Here is a 15069-nt window from a genome sequence, read left to right as displayed (position 1 = left end):
CACACCCAGTGGGACTCGAACCCACAATCGCTTGATTAGAAGTCAAGCGCCTTATCCATTAGGCCATGGGTGCTATTAGTTTCAACATCATAATAACGTTTATTAGTTCTTTAACGTAGGTATATAATTTAATTAACACTATTTTTTTAGAGAAAATAACATCATTTACCGAAAATGCCTTATAATATACGATTTTGACCAATTTTTTTTTGATTTGCCAAAATGACCAACAAAATCGCAATGTGATCTCTAAATCGCAACGCGATCTCCAGTATCGCAAATCAGTTTCCATATTCGCAACGCGATTTTAACTATCGCAATGCGAATATGTAAATCGCAACGCGATCTCCAGTATCGCAAATCAGTTTCCAGATTCGCAACGCGATTCTGACTATCGCAACGCAATAATACATAATCGCGTTGTTGCGATTTTAGAAAATCGCAATGCGAATATGTAAATCGCAACACGATTCTGACTATCGCAACGCGATTCTGACTATCGCAACGCGATATCGCAATACTATAATACAAAATCGCAATGCGATTTTCCAAATTTACATTAGTCCAAATTCGTTGCGATAGTCCAAGTTCACGTTGCGATTTCTTAAGAATTTTCTCTAAAAAGATAGTATCCGCGCGGACGTGTCGAAGACATGTATTACCACGAGACAGGACGGGACGGGACTGCGGCGGCGGCGGTGCGCGAGAGTCCCCCTTGTTGTCTTCCACTCAAAAAGGAAGTGGGAAATCGAAGCCTTAAATACTCATTCCCAATAGTGTTTCCAATACTATTGGGATTGAGCATTGCAAACACTTGGGAATCTTTTACACTATCGCAACACATTCTTTATTGTTTCAAACTAAGATCTTACAAATGGCTTGGGAATCTTTTACACTATCGTAACACATTCTTTATTGTTTCAAACTCCACGTGAATTTGGAATAGTTAAAATGTAAACTTATTTTAGATTTTTCACTATCGCAACACTTTTTCACTATCGCAACAACACTTTTTCACTATCGCAACAACACGTTTTTCAAACTCTCGCAACATATTTTTCAAAATCGCGTTGCGAATCTTACAATCACATTGCGAATCTGGATATTCGCGTTGCGAATTTGGAAACTGAGTTGAAAAATTAGAGTTCGCGTTGCGAATTTAAGATCGCGTTACGATTTTGTTGGTCATTTTGGCAAATCTAAAAAAAGTTGGTTAAAATCATATATTATAAGGCATTTTCGGTCACTAAGGTTATTTTCTCTTTTTTTTATTTGTGTATATTTTTTTATCTATATTATTATTTTTAAATAATCCGGGTCATTATAAGGTAATATTTGCTCAGAATTTTCTTAATCTATTGACAATGCACACATCTTATAAACACAACTGCTCGAACATATAACCTATAATAAGAATAACACTCTATTTTATCATTGAGACCACTTGATGGGTTTTTATATTTTATTATTATATTAAAGGATAAAATTCTCATTATATTAGATTGATATTTATCATTGTAATATATTTACCTGTAAATTTTCATTACTTTTATGCTCCCTTTTAACTCAAACGATTATAATGTATCAATCAATATGTTAATGTCCAACTCAGACGACTGTTATTTTTTTAAAAGAAAATGACGAATTTGAAACATAATGAATAGTTAAGTGACCATTTTGTAACTTTTAATAATTGAAAGATTCAACAAAGTAACGTCTTATACTGGGGACCCATTATGTACCTTTTAATAATCAGTGACTCAACAACATAATATCTTATAATGGGGATCGGACCATTTATATACTTTACCCTTTAATTAACTACACATAGAGGCTTATTAAATATTTTATGACTGTAAATTATTTTAAAATCACTTTGTTAAAAAAAATTTACTTTTACATATATTAAACTATTTTTATGTAAACTACCTTAATAAATATACGATACTTTTGATGAACACTTTTATTAATCAACTCAGCAGTATATGTATTAAAATAACAAACTTTCCAATTAAGGTAGATTGTTAAAAGATGTGTTGGTGTATTGTCGCAACCGTCTTTCGGTTGGGTCTCGGAATTGGGCTTCGACTTAGGAAAATATGGATTGGAGTCGCCACCGATCTTTTATTTTAAGATAAATAGGTAGATTGGATACCTTATTTCTTACATGATCTGCGTCTTACCAAAGATGTGTCGGATTCGGGAGTCAGTTATAGTAAAGGAAGGGTTAGCACCCTTGAACTGCCCTTTTGGTACTATGTAATTTTCAGTTGTCTTAAATTAAGAAAATTATAAGTTAAAATTAAAAGGTAAAAATACTATCTCAATTACTTACCTTAGATTGATTTGAAAATATCCTTAAAAAATCGAGAAATATGTTAGATAAACAAGGTAAAGAAAACAAATAAGATAAAGAGAATAAAATAAAAGAAAAAATAAAATAAATAAATAAGATAAGGAAAAAATAGTAAAGTAATAATTATATATATTAATATTTGAAAAATGAATATATATATATATATATATATATATATATATATATATATATATATACATCAAAGTATTAATAAAATAAATAAGCTATATATATATACAACAAATATTTAAAAATAGAAAAACTACCCTCTCACTTCACCGAAAGTGGGGGGCTTTAGTCAGAAATAAAACAAAAAGAAGAAAGCGGAAGAGACTTTAGTTAGAAATAAAACAAAAAAATGGGTCATCTAGGTTAGTAATATAATATAATGTTTAATAATAATAATAATGATAAAGACACAAGGTTTTAAAAAATAATATAATAATGAATAAAAAAACGAAAATAATAAAATAAATATATATATATATATATATATATATATATATATATATATATATATATATATATAAAGTTATAAGATATATTATGTAAATAAAGAAATAATCAAATAAAAATAATTAAGAATATATATATTAATAATAGGTATATAAATAAACTATTAAAAGTATAAAAAATATATATAACTAGATAAAGATAATTACAATATATATAGTAATAATAGACTTATAAGTAAAATATTAAAGAAACATATATATATATATATATATAATAATAAAATATAGTAAAAAATGAAAATAATTTAAAATATATATATATATATACGTATAATAATAATAACATGAATAATAAAAATAAATGAATAAAATATCCATATAATAAATAAAGGGACTAATATAGATTTTTAAAAAGCTCTTCCCCTCCTTTAACCGAAAATCAAACCGGTTTTTCAAAATAAGCCTCGGGAAAGCGTAGATCTAAGAGAAAAGATCTCGGTTTCCTTGTGTTCATCGGCCTTTTCAAAGTAAAAACGGAAAAGAAGAAGTGAAACAAGCCACATGCAAGCGAGAATCGAAGCAATATAGGTAAAAATACCTCTTTTATTTCTCTGTTGAAAATTACAAGCGAATCTTTGGGGCTTCTTGCGTATTTGCTTTGGGTATTTTTTTTGTGTGTAATCTCGTATGATAATCGTGTCTTACAAATGGGAAGGATTACATGTATTTATAGTGAAAAAAACTAACTAACAATAGAATCCTAATGCAACTAGACTCCTTGCTCGGTTGTTGCACCTTTGTTGGTGTGGTTGTTGCTTTAAAAGATATGGTGGTGGAAGAGTCCTCTTAGGAGATGAACTCTTGCTAGTTCTATCTTTTAAGAAAATTGGTGTCTACAACTGCCCCTCTTTGTCTTTTTTCGTGGAACGAAAAATAGGACAAAGATAAAAAGACACAAATTTTCGTTCAGTGGAGTTGAAGAATAACTCCTTGTCGAATTGAGTTGCGGATGGCTCCTCCGTCGCGAAGTCGAGTCCATCTTGAAATGATTTGAATCAGAATGTGGCTTCTCGTTGTAGTCCACTTTGGTCTTCTTCTCGGTTTAAAGACCTTGGCTAAAAATTTGACTGGAAAGTAATCCCTTGACTCCACAATGTGGTTGATATGCTCTCGAGCTGAATGAAACCGAACTCGAAAAGTCTTCGTTGACAAATAGCTTTTCTTGACTTAAGCTATGCTGACGAAAAAAAGGCTTCTTGCTACTAAGGCACGGCTAACCCAGATCTTCTTCTCGGCTTGAAAACCTCGATTGTAGCCGGATAATAGTGTGATTGAGGTGTCATCGAGCTAAATGGAATCGAACTCGACAATTTTCGCTGACAAATAGCCCTTCTTGCCTTGAGCTATGCTGTAAATTTGATTTACCTCTGAGCTGAATGTAATCGAACTCGAAGGTCTTTGATGATAGATAACCCTTCTTTGAGTTGGATATCCTTCGTCGTGAAGTTGAAATCCAATCTAGAGATGGATGATGCTTGTGTGCACGATTCCCCTTCATCGTGAAGTTGAAACCGCGGGTGGCCCCTTCGTCATGAAGTTGAGCCTGGTAATTGGATATCCTTCATCGTGAAGTTGAAATCGAAGTGGGTAGTATTGTTCCGAGTCCAATATCCTCCGTTGTGAAGTTGAAATTGGCTCCGGAACTGGGAAATTATTTGTTGACAGTCAGCCGCCCCTTCGCTGTGAAGTTGAGCTTGTGTTGTCTCGAGTTCAATATCCTTCGCTGTGAAGTTGAAATTGGCTCTGAAATTGGAAAATTGTTTGTTGACAACCAGTCGTCCCTTCTTGTGTCATCTTGAGTCCAATATCCTTCACTGTGAAGTTGAAATTGGATCTGAAACTGAAAAGTGGTTCGTTGATAACCAGCCGTCCCTTCGTTGTGAAGTTGAACTTGTGTTGTCTTGAGTCCAATATCCTTCGCTGTGAAGTTGAAGTTGGCTCTGAAACTGGGAAATTGTTTTGTTGACAACCAGCCGTCCCTTCGTTGTGAAGTTGAACTTGTGTTGTCTTGAGTCCAATATCCTTCGCTGTGAAGTTGAAATTGACTCTGAATGAAACTGAAAAGTGGTTTGTTGACAACCAGACGTCCATTCGTTGTGAAGTTGAACTTGTGTTGTCTCGAGTCCAATATCCTTCGCTGTGAAGTTGAAATTGGCTCTGAAATTGGGTAATGGTTTGTTGACAACCAGTCGTCCCTTCATTGTGAAGTTGAACTTGTGTTGTCTCGAGTCCAATATCCTTCGCTGTGAAGTTGAAATTGACTCTGAATGAAACTGAAAAGTGGTTTGTTGACAACCAGCCGTCCCTTCGTTGTGAAGTTGAACTTGTGTTGTCTCGAGTGGCGCGATATCCTCTGTCGTGGAGTTGAAATTGTTGATGACCTCTTTATTGTGAAATTCGACTTCGAGCTAGATATCCTTCGTCACGAAGTTGAAATCTACTCTCGAGTTGATTGTGTAGCTTTGAGCTCAATATCCTTCGCTGCGAAGTTGAAATTGACTCTAGCTAAAACCTGAAAAAGTTATGCATATATGTGATGAGATGGATACAATGCTCTTAGGTATGCCTAAAATGCATATGCAACATATGTTATTTTTGGGCTCGGGAGAGAAATCTCGATCTCCGATTGTTTTTCTGGAATCTTAGTTCTGGAATCTTCAAGTTTTGATCCCTGATCTTGAATTCTTCAAATGTTCAAATCTGATGTGCACATTCGATTTTTTTGATTTGAGAAATGCTTTCGACCATCCCAAGTATGTGCCTGAGAGTGTAACGGTTCAGATGATGCTTCAAGAGAAATTGTCTTAAAAGAGACAAAATTAGTTTCAAGGGAAACGATCTCAAAGATATCTGTTGTTTCATGAGAAACGGTCTCAAGGGAGACAAATTTTGTTTTAAGAAAAACTGTCTCAAGAGAGACAAAACTTAGTTCCAAAAGAAATTGTCTCACGGGGAGATTAAATTAGTTCCAAGGAAAACATATTCAAAGATTTTGTTTCAAGGGAAACTGTCTCAAGATAGACAAAATTCATTTCAAGGAAATGTTTTCAATGTTTATGTTTAAAAGGTTTTTGTGTTTCAAGAGAAACAATTTCAAAGGTTTTTTCCAAGGGAAACTGTCTCAAGAGAGACAAAGTTTGTTTCAAGGGAAACTATCTCAAGAGAGACAATGGTGAGCACGATTCCCTTTGTCGTGAAGTTGAAACCGTGGGTGGCCCCTTCGCCGTGAAGTTGAGCTAGGAATTGGATATCCTTCGTCATGAAGTTGAAATCCAACTTGAAAATGCGAACTGGATCGGTTCTGAATTAGCTCTCGGACTCGTCTGAAGTTGATTCTAAGATCTGTCGATCTTTCAATATATCAAATTAGTTGAGGTGTAGCTCCTTGCTACTGAGTTAAGCAACCACTCTCAATTTTTACAAACTCTTTTGAATCAGGTATCTTTCGCATTGAAGTTGAAACTTGACTCTAAAGCTGCAAAAATTATGTATGCTAAAAATGATAAATGTGATGCTCTCAAGTATGACTAAGATGCATGCAACATGAATGAATGTCATTTATCTCTTGGATAGAGCCTCATTTTTGCCTGCTTCTTCTTGCATGTGGAGGAAATACCTTTAGAAGGTCTGATAATTCGTATTAGGATGTTGAATCCCCAAAGATGCCCCAATATCCAAAAATGCCCCAATATTTGATGTTGAATCTTCAAAGATGCCCCAAATGTTCCTCATTTCTTGCTTCAGCATTGATTCTGAGCACGAGCTTTGTGTCTAAGAGTCACATGTCATTTACCAAGATCCACTCTAGAGAGACTGTCTTGTTTGAAAAAAAAATGTTTTTCTTTCTCTTTTATTTTCAAAGTTATGAAAATATCAATTAAAAGAGTTTCAAAAAATGTTTAACCAAAAGTTTTGAAAATATTGTCGCTTTCACGGTTTTACAATTGAGACGAATCATAAAACTAGAGTTCATCGGATATCAAAGAATTAATTACATTGTTAATCCTTCAATAAATTATAGCTATTTGACAAGTGTCAATATCAAAGCTATCTTTGGGAAATGGTTAAGTAAGGAACGGATAAAAAAGTCTCAGATTATCGTGTTTGGTCAAAGGTTTGGCATTTTATGCTCAAAGGATTGATGGGGTAGCTTGCATGTTTCTCTGCTGGAAGTGTTCTCTGACTCCCAACCTTCGTTGTCGCACTCGGATTGTGCGATGCCTTATCAAGGAATTTGTGTGATCGCCTCAGTTGCACAATTTTTATATTCGAGCCGCCTTTTCAGGTTTTCAACTCGAACCCTCCTTTGGTTTCAAGACGTTATTCAGGATTTACGTCTTGAACCCCCCTTTGTCATTTTTCTCTACCATGCATTAATTACATTGTTTTTTTGCAAATTAATCCTGATGGGCGGGATGAAATCTGAAGATAGTCTCTTCTGTTTAGAAATCCATGTATGATTAGAAGGGACTTTTAAGGCACGTAATGTAGTCCAGGGCTCATGGTTATGAAAGAAAAGGATAAATAGGCCCAAATAAGTGTTCCAGGGTATTGAACCAATGATCAATTCATTCTGATGCCCTCGATCTTGTCTTGCTCAAAATGTCTCTTTCTCCTGATGCTCTATGATCTTCGAGCGAAGTGATTCAGTGATTCAAGAATGATTGTGCTTGATCAATCTCATAGTTTGAAGCTTGATGTGCCATTTGTCTTTAGGGAATCTTTGCATATGCTTTTTGTCCCTTTTCCTTTTGATTTTTGCTTCTTTTCTTTTTTTGTTCTTGTTTTTTCTTTTTTGCTTCTTTTCTTTTTGGTTCTTGATTGAATCTTCGCACTTGGTATTTGGCCCACCTTTTTGTATTTCCTTTGGATTGATGTCTTCACTCATGTGAGCAGATTTCTTCCACCTTACCCCCTATTGTGAAGGGTGATCCTTTGGTTAGGGTTGAATCAGAAGAAAAATACTATAGGCTCAAAAGGGGACACAAGGGATATATTTTTTCTCCTGTTGTGAAGGGATAAAGAAAGAAAGTCGTTCATCATTTCATACATGGAAGTCCTCGCAGAAGAGGTATCCCCAGGGGGATAGATTTTCAGGATTAATTCTATTTACATGAAAACAATGTAATTAATGCATGATAGAATTATTTCGGATGAATTCTTCTTCTTCTTTTCCCCCAGATGTCTTAATGTTCAAGCTCCCTGTGAGATGCCCCAAGTTATGTCTTAGAAGAATGCTCATGTTCAAATGAACAACTCGATGCTGTGGGCTTTAATGGTGTAAAAATGTCAATTCTGAGTCTAAAAAGACAATGGTGTGATTTTATTGACTCAAAGAAAGGTGTGGGTGTATCAAAATGATAAAGGTAATGTTCAAGAATTTCAAAGGGAGGTAATGTCAAAATATGGTCTTTTTGGTAATGGCCATGAGTTATTTTGGGTAAAGAATCAAGGTATTTTGTTTTGGGGTTTGAGATACGATAAGAAAGGTTTAACCTTGCCATATGTCAAAAATCTATAATTCTTGAAGAATTAAAAGAATCCTTAATTCATTTAATATTCGAAGAACTAAATATTAGAATTTGTTCAATTGCTCCACCTTAGACAGTAGCATAAATTCAATCCTTTAAAAGATTAAGCAAACGATGAGATATTAGAGACGTGTTTAAACAAACCAATCCTCTAAGTGCAAATGGTATATGCCATGCCCCATTCTTTGGCCGTTAATGCCCCTGAATCCATCAGATTTTGGATCTTGCGCTTCAGCGCCTTATAGTTCTCAGATGAATGTTTGGGGCTTCTTATGTGGTAATAGCTAACAGCTTCAACATCGTAGTCCTTAGGATATGGGGATTCTTTTCTTAGATCATCCTGGCCGGCTTTGTCCTACCATCAGCTGATCAGGCTCTTTAATGTTACAATCTTGCTTCCATGTGGTTAAATCCACTTCGTCGAGTCCTTCATGACTTAATTTCATGTTTGTGAAAATGCTTAAAAATGTAGATGAAGATACAAAAAGGCAAAAAGGCAAAATGCAAGAATGCATGAAATGTTCGAGGCATTGATCCAGAAAAGTGTCCATTATTATAAATAATCTTTACTTAGACAAAAATGTTTTATCTTGTAAGAGACATAAAAACGATCAAAGGTACATTCGGACTACATCCTCTAGACCCCGAACAGCTTCTAGTAGGTTGACAAGTCTTCTGTCTTCATCTGTCACTGGTTGTATGCCTTGTCGGACCATTCCAGCTTCCATTTCCAGGCCGTGTAGATGACGAGCTGCCTTCTGTACTTGATCTAGGAAGTCTCGGATGACTGCGTCTCTGGCCTTTACCATTTGTTGTGCTTGCTCCCAATAGAAACGCCACTGTAAACCTCCGTCGAAGAGCACTATCTGAAGCTCGCTCACTTTCTTCTTGAACCCATCTACAATAGCTTCTAACTCAGCTATTGTTTTGCCATCTCTCTCATGTTGTTTCTCCAGATCAGCCATCTGGATTCTCAAGCATTGGTTTTGATGCTGACTGTCTGTTAAGCACCTCTGGGCATTCTTCATCTGTTCCTTCAGAGCTCTCTCATCAAGCCCTTCGAACTTTCTTTTCAGGCTATGAGCTTCGTTTTTCCAATATTCAGAAGATACTTTCAACTTGGAGTTATCCTTGACTTTATCTTGATACCCCTTTCTCAAGTCTTCGAGCTCAAAACGGACCATTTTCTGTTCTCTTTCAAGTTTGTTTGCTCTATCTCTCTGAGAGTCAGCATCTAGTTTCCATTGATAGCGTTCAACTTCAAGTTCTTTAACTCTCTGCTTCAGCTCGTTATTCACAGCTTCAAACTCTGCTTGGCTATCTTAAGTTCAGAAGGGGCAGGTTTGAGATGTTCCTCCATGGTCCGGGTATCTTCAAAGTCTGGCACCAGGATGTTATCATTCTTTCTCAATCTTCGCCACTCCATATAATCCGGAGTAAGCATGTCTCTGGTAGCTACAACATCCATCCGGAATACTTTTTTCCATGAATCGACTGCTTCCTTGATCATCTTATTATAACTGTCACCATGGTACACAAACTCTGATCTAGCTAGTCTGCATGTTGCTGGGACAAACTGACATGCCCCATACTGTCTAAGTGCTAACAATGGATCATACCCAACTACACCCCAAAGTCCAAGTAAGGCCATAGTGTAAGAGTCCCCACATCAAAAAAAAAACGTCACTGAGGAACAACCAGGGGACTCTCCAAGTAATATCTCGGTCTTGAAAATGAGTGAAGACTTTCATCCACTTCTCTTTTGAAGCGCCATCATGTCATTTCATGGTGATGAACTCTCCCAAAGGGGAATATGTAGTGCTAAATCGGCGGTAGGCAACCCCATTAGTCTTCTAGAAGTGGCTGTGAATCCAGACTTGAAGGAGCTGAACACACCCAATGAATCTACCTCCACAGCTCTTCGGAAATGGTTGAGAGACCGAAAGGTCTTGGCTAAGATGGTCGGTGCTGGGTTGACTCGTTTCGAAATTTGCTCAAACAGTTCCACCACGGCTGCGTCAATGTACCCCAAAGTCTTTGGGAATATAATCAGGCCATACAGACCCAGTGCAAACAGGTCTATTGCCTTCCACTCATCGGGATGGTCCTTCATCAGTTGCTTGATATGAAGCCAGGCAATTCCTTCCCCACTGCCTTTACATCAAGCTCGGTCTGTTACCCATCTTTCGTCAACCCCAGTAACCTTGGCTAGTGCACTCTTGAAAGGCTGACTTTTGATGTGTTTAATATAAGCTCGCTCCAGTCTGATATTTTCACAGTGCAACAGTGTAGTGTACTCTTCAATAGTGGGCACCATGTCCTCCTGATTAAAAGTGAAGCAACTGTATCCCGGGTTCCAGAACTGAACCAAGGCTCTGATCAAGGGCTCATCAGTCTTGATTTGAAGCAACAATACAATGTCACTGTACCGTTGGCTGAACTTCTGTTTCTGATCATTCTTCCAACTGTCCCAGATGTCCCGAAGCTCTTGCACGTCGTTCTGCTTTAGGCTGATAGAGGCGTAGCTAACCAGCTCTGACACATAGCTTCCTTGAAGACTATCTCCATTGTCCTTCTGAGTCTTCTCGGACCATAGTCGTACCTCGGGGTTTTTAATTTCTTGTATTACAACACCTTTATCTATTAATTCAGATTATTTTGTGTAACAAACACCTTTTTAGGGATCAATGGCCTCTTGTTATGATGAAAATGTTTTAAAAACAAACACAAAGGCAAACAGTTAGTAAATAAAAATAAATAGAAATAAATAAATAAATAAAAACAAATAAATGGCAAGAAAAAAACATAAGAGAAAAAAAAACATAGTTAGGAAAGAAATGTCCTAGGTTTTGGAATGTGGTTTTGGGGTAGGCTCTATTTCTTCAAATTCTCTCGGTTTAGGTTCTAAAAAAAATGGTACCCGAGTTCTCCTTGCTGGTGCCCCCTTGGGCTTACCAGACCCTTTGTCCTAAACCCATCACAGGCTTGTGTGGACTAAGTTAAACTCGAGAGGACACATTCCCTTATGTCTATGCGGAGAATAAATTCACACGAAGACATAAGGTATATGAATCCCGAAGGCTACTTGCTTGGCATATACGGTGAATAAATTCACACGAATGCGTCACTTTCACCCCCACTTAAAACGAGTTCGGAGCTCGGGTTTAGAGCCTTGAATGAAAAAGTTTGGAAAGCTGAAATCACTAGAAAACAGTTAGTTCAACTATTTACTCGAAAAAATATAATCAAAGGTAAGTAATAAGGATCGAAATGTTACCTTAAAATTTAAACTTACCCTTTTCGTTAAAAGACAACTGGAAATTACCTTAGCCTGACTCACTTACCTGTGTCCCCAGCGGAGTCGCCAAGCTGTCGCAACAGTCTTTCTGTTGGGCCCCAGAATTGGGCTTCGACTTAGGAAAATGTGGATTGGAGTCGCCCCCGATCTTTTATTTTAAGATAAATAGGTAGATCGGATACCTTATTTCTTACATGATCTGCGTCTTACCAAAGATGTGTCGGATTCGGGAGTCGGTTACAGTCAAGGAAGTGTTAGCACCCTTTAACTGCCCTTTCAGTACTATGTAATTTTTAGTTGTCTTAAATTAAGAAAATTATAAGTTAAAATTAAAAGGTAAAAATACGATCCCAATTACTTACCTTAGATTGATTTGAAAATATCCTTAAAAAATCGAGAAATGTGTTAGATAAACAAGGTTAAGAAAACAAATAAGATAAAGAGAATAAAATAAAAGGGAAAAAATAAAATAAATAAAATAAATAAATAAGATAATGAAAAAAATAGTAAATTAATAATTATATATAGTAATATTTGAAAAATGAAAAAAAAAATATATATACATCAAAGTATTAATAAAATAAATAAGCTATATATATATACAACAAATATTTAAAAATAGAAAAGCTATCCTCTCACTTCACCGAAAGTGGGGGCTTTAGTAAGAAATAAGACAAAAAGAGAAAAGCGGGAGAGACTTTAGTTAGAAATAAAACAAAAAAATTGGTCCTCTAGGTTAGTAATATATAATATAATGTTTAATAATAATAATAATGATAAAGACACAAGGTTTTAAAAAAAATATAATAATGAATAAAAAAATGAAAATAATAATAAAAATAATATATATATATATATAAAGTTATAAGATATATTATGTAAATAAAGAAATAATCAAATAAAAATAATTAAGAATATATATATTAATAATAGGTATATAAATAAACTATTAAAAGTATAAAAAAATATATAACTAGATAAAGATAATTACAATATATATATAGTAATAATAGACTTATAAGTAAAATATTAAAGAAACATATATATATATAATAATAATAAAATATAGTAAAAAAATGAAAATAATTTAAAATATATATATATATATATATACGTATAATAATAATAACATGAATAATAAAAATAAATGAATAAAATATCCATATAATAAATAAAGGGACTAATATAGATTTTTAAAAAGCTATTCCCCTCCTTTAACCGAAAATCAAACCGGTTTTTCAAAATAAGCCTCGGGGAAGCGTAGATCTAAGAGAAAAGATCTCGGTTTCCTTGTGTTCATCGGCCTTTTCAAAGTAAAAACGGAAAAGAAGAAGTGAAACAAGCCACATGCAAGCGAGAATCGAATCAATATAGGTAAAAAATACCTCTTTTATTTCTCTGTTGAAAATTACAAGCGAATATTTGGGTCTTCTTGCGTATTTGCTTTGGGTATTTTTTTTGTGTGCGTAATCCCGTATGATAATCGTGTCTTACAAATGGGAAGGATTACATGTATTTATAGTGGAAAAAACTAACTAACAATAGAATCCTAATGCAACTAGACTCATTGCTCGGTTGTTGCACATTTGTTGGTGTGGTTGTTGCTTTAAAAGATATGGTGGTGAAAGAGTCCTCTTAAGAGATGAACTCTTGCTAGTTCTATCTTTTAAGAAAATTGGTGTCTACATATATAATATTCTTTTATATCTATTATGATCAGTTTTAGAATTTACAATCATTATCTTCAAACATTTTAAAAAATAACTCGTGAGACAACAGCATACAATTGATCATGAATAAATACAAGTTTTGCTTGATAAACACTCATGATTAAAAAATTAACTTTAACTTTTGTTGGTGATCACCATAAAACATATTTTCAATGATGTTTGCCTATGAATATATATAAAAGTCCATTTTGTATATGTTAAAGATATAAAAATAAGGCATATGGAACTCATTAAGCGACTTTAATGATAAAAGTAAGTGTTGTTCTCTTTAGAGGTTTTGAATTCGAGCAATTGTGTCGCATGGTGTGTGTACATCCATTGTCAATTAACTAAGACAATTCTAAATATATACTACCTTATAATTACTCTAGCTTTAGTTATCTCATTTCTTTTTTTTAATAGTCTAGAGTGATTACATAGTAGTATCTATTCATAATCTTTCTTAATTATTAACAACACACACCTTGCAGACGCAGTTATTAGCCCATCAGCATCTAAAGATTTACGTTACAGATCATGACAACAGGTGGGCTAAGTTCACTAATTTCACAGAGCATGCATGATTGTCTTAACAGTTTTTGTGGTCCAATTTTTATATAAATGTATATTATCGTTTTATCTTTAGATTCGTCGTCAGTATGTAAAGAATAGCTAAGCCAGTAAATAAAGAAAGAAGTTGCTATTTTTGTCGATAATAACAAGTAGAGGTGTTATCCAACGAGAGTTGTTTTGAGGTGTGATATTAAATCTTGATTTAAAGCTTCCAATAAATTAAGTTGAACCTGTAAGAAATAAAACTGCTGGAAAGACAGATTGTTTGCAATGAGAATTAAAGAAATATATGAGATAACAAGAAGACATTATTGTGCTGGAGATCATTGTCTTAGAAATACTTTGTTTTGATCGATATAATTTGAAGATAGACGCTCCAAATTAATACAAAATTTTCTAAATTTATACATTCGAATAGGAGAAACGAAAGTCAATTGTGGTTCTTCCTTTAACAACAATAAAAATGACAACAACAACAAAAAAAGAGAAGATAGAAAAACTCATAATTTTTTGAGCGAGTCAAAACAGTTTTGAAGGTTGTTATCTAGAGGTAAAATAGTAAAAAGATTGGTGACAAGTTGTTTAAAAGCAACAATGAACATAGCTAAAAGTTGTAGCAATCATTAGGGGTTAGGGGTGTGTAAATTCGAATATTAAATCTGATTTAATCCGAAAATTCGGATATCTGAAAATTATAAACAACCAAAAAAATTACTACCCCTACAAAGCTTCACTACACACCGCCAACTTATAAACTTACCAACCGGAATAAATAATGAGATCAGACCCACCTCACTAAAACATTGATGCAAAAATCACAGGCAAAAGCCACGATGTAACAATCATGAGCTAACCAACATGACTGATACATTGGCGGGTTACAAGGCATGACTATTAATACCATCAGCAAGAGATTCCAAAGACCAAAACAAGACTGTCTAGTAATAATCTATTGAACATCAACCCAAAGAAAACATACTTCACCATAAGAACACCAAGGATCAATGAAAACATGTATATGACTATGAGTATGAGTATATCACATACCCAAAGACTAACGAACAACACATACCTTTAGACATTGCAA

The 15069-nt window shown here is 34.5% G+C and overlaps 1 non-coding gene across 1 annotated transcript; it reads right to left on the bottom strand.

Moving 5' to 3' along the window:
• TRNAR-UCU lies at positions 1-73 on the bottom strand. Its single transcript has one exon. It is a non-coding gene; the product is annotated as a tRNA-Arg (tRNA).
• Positions 74-15069: the final 14996 nt, after the last annotated feature.

This window comes from Hibiscus syriacus, unplaced genomic scaffold (genome assembly GCF_006381635.1).
Source record: "Hibiscus syriacus cultivar Baekdansim isolate YM2019G1 unplaced genomic scaffold, ASM638163v2 tig00117034_pilon, whole genome shotgun sequence".
Lineage (NCBI taxonomy): Eukaryota > Viridiplantae > Streptophyta > Magnoliopsida > Malvales > Malvaceae > Hibiscus > Hibiscus syriacus.
Note: the sequence above shows the minus strand (reverse complement) of the source record. Positions and strands in the feature narration are given on the sequence as shown.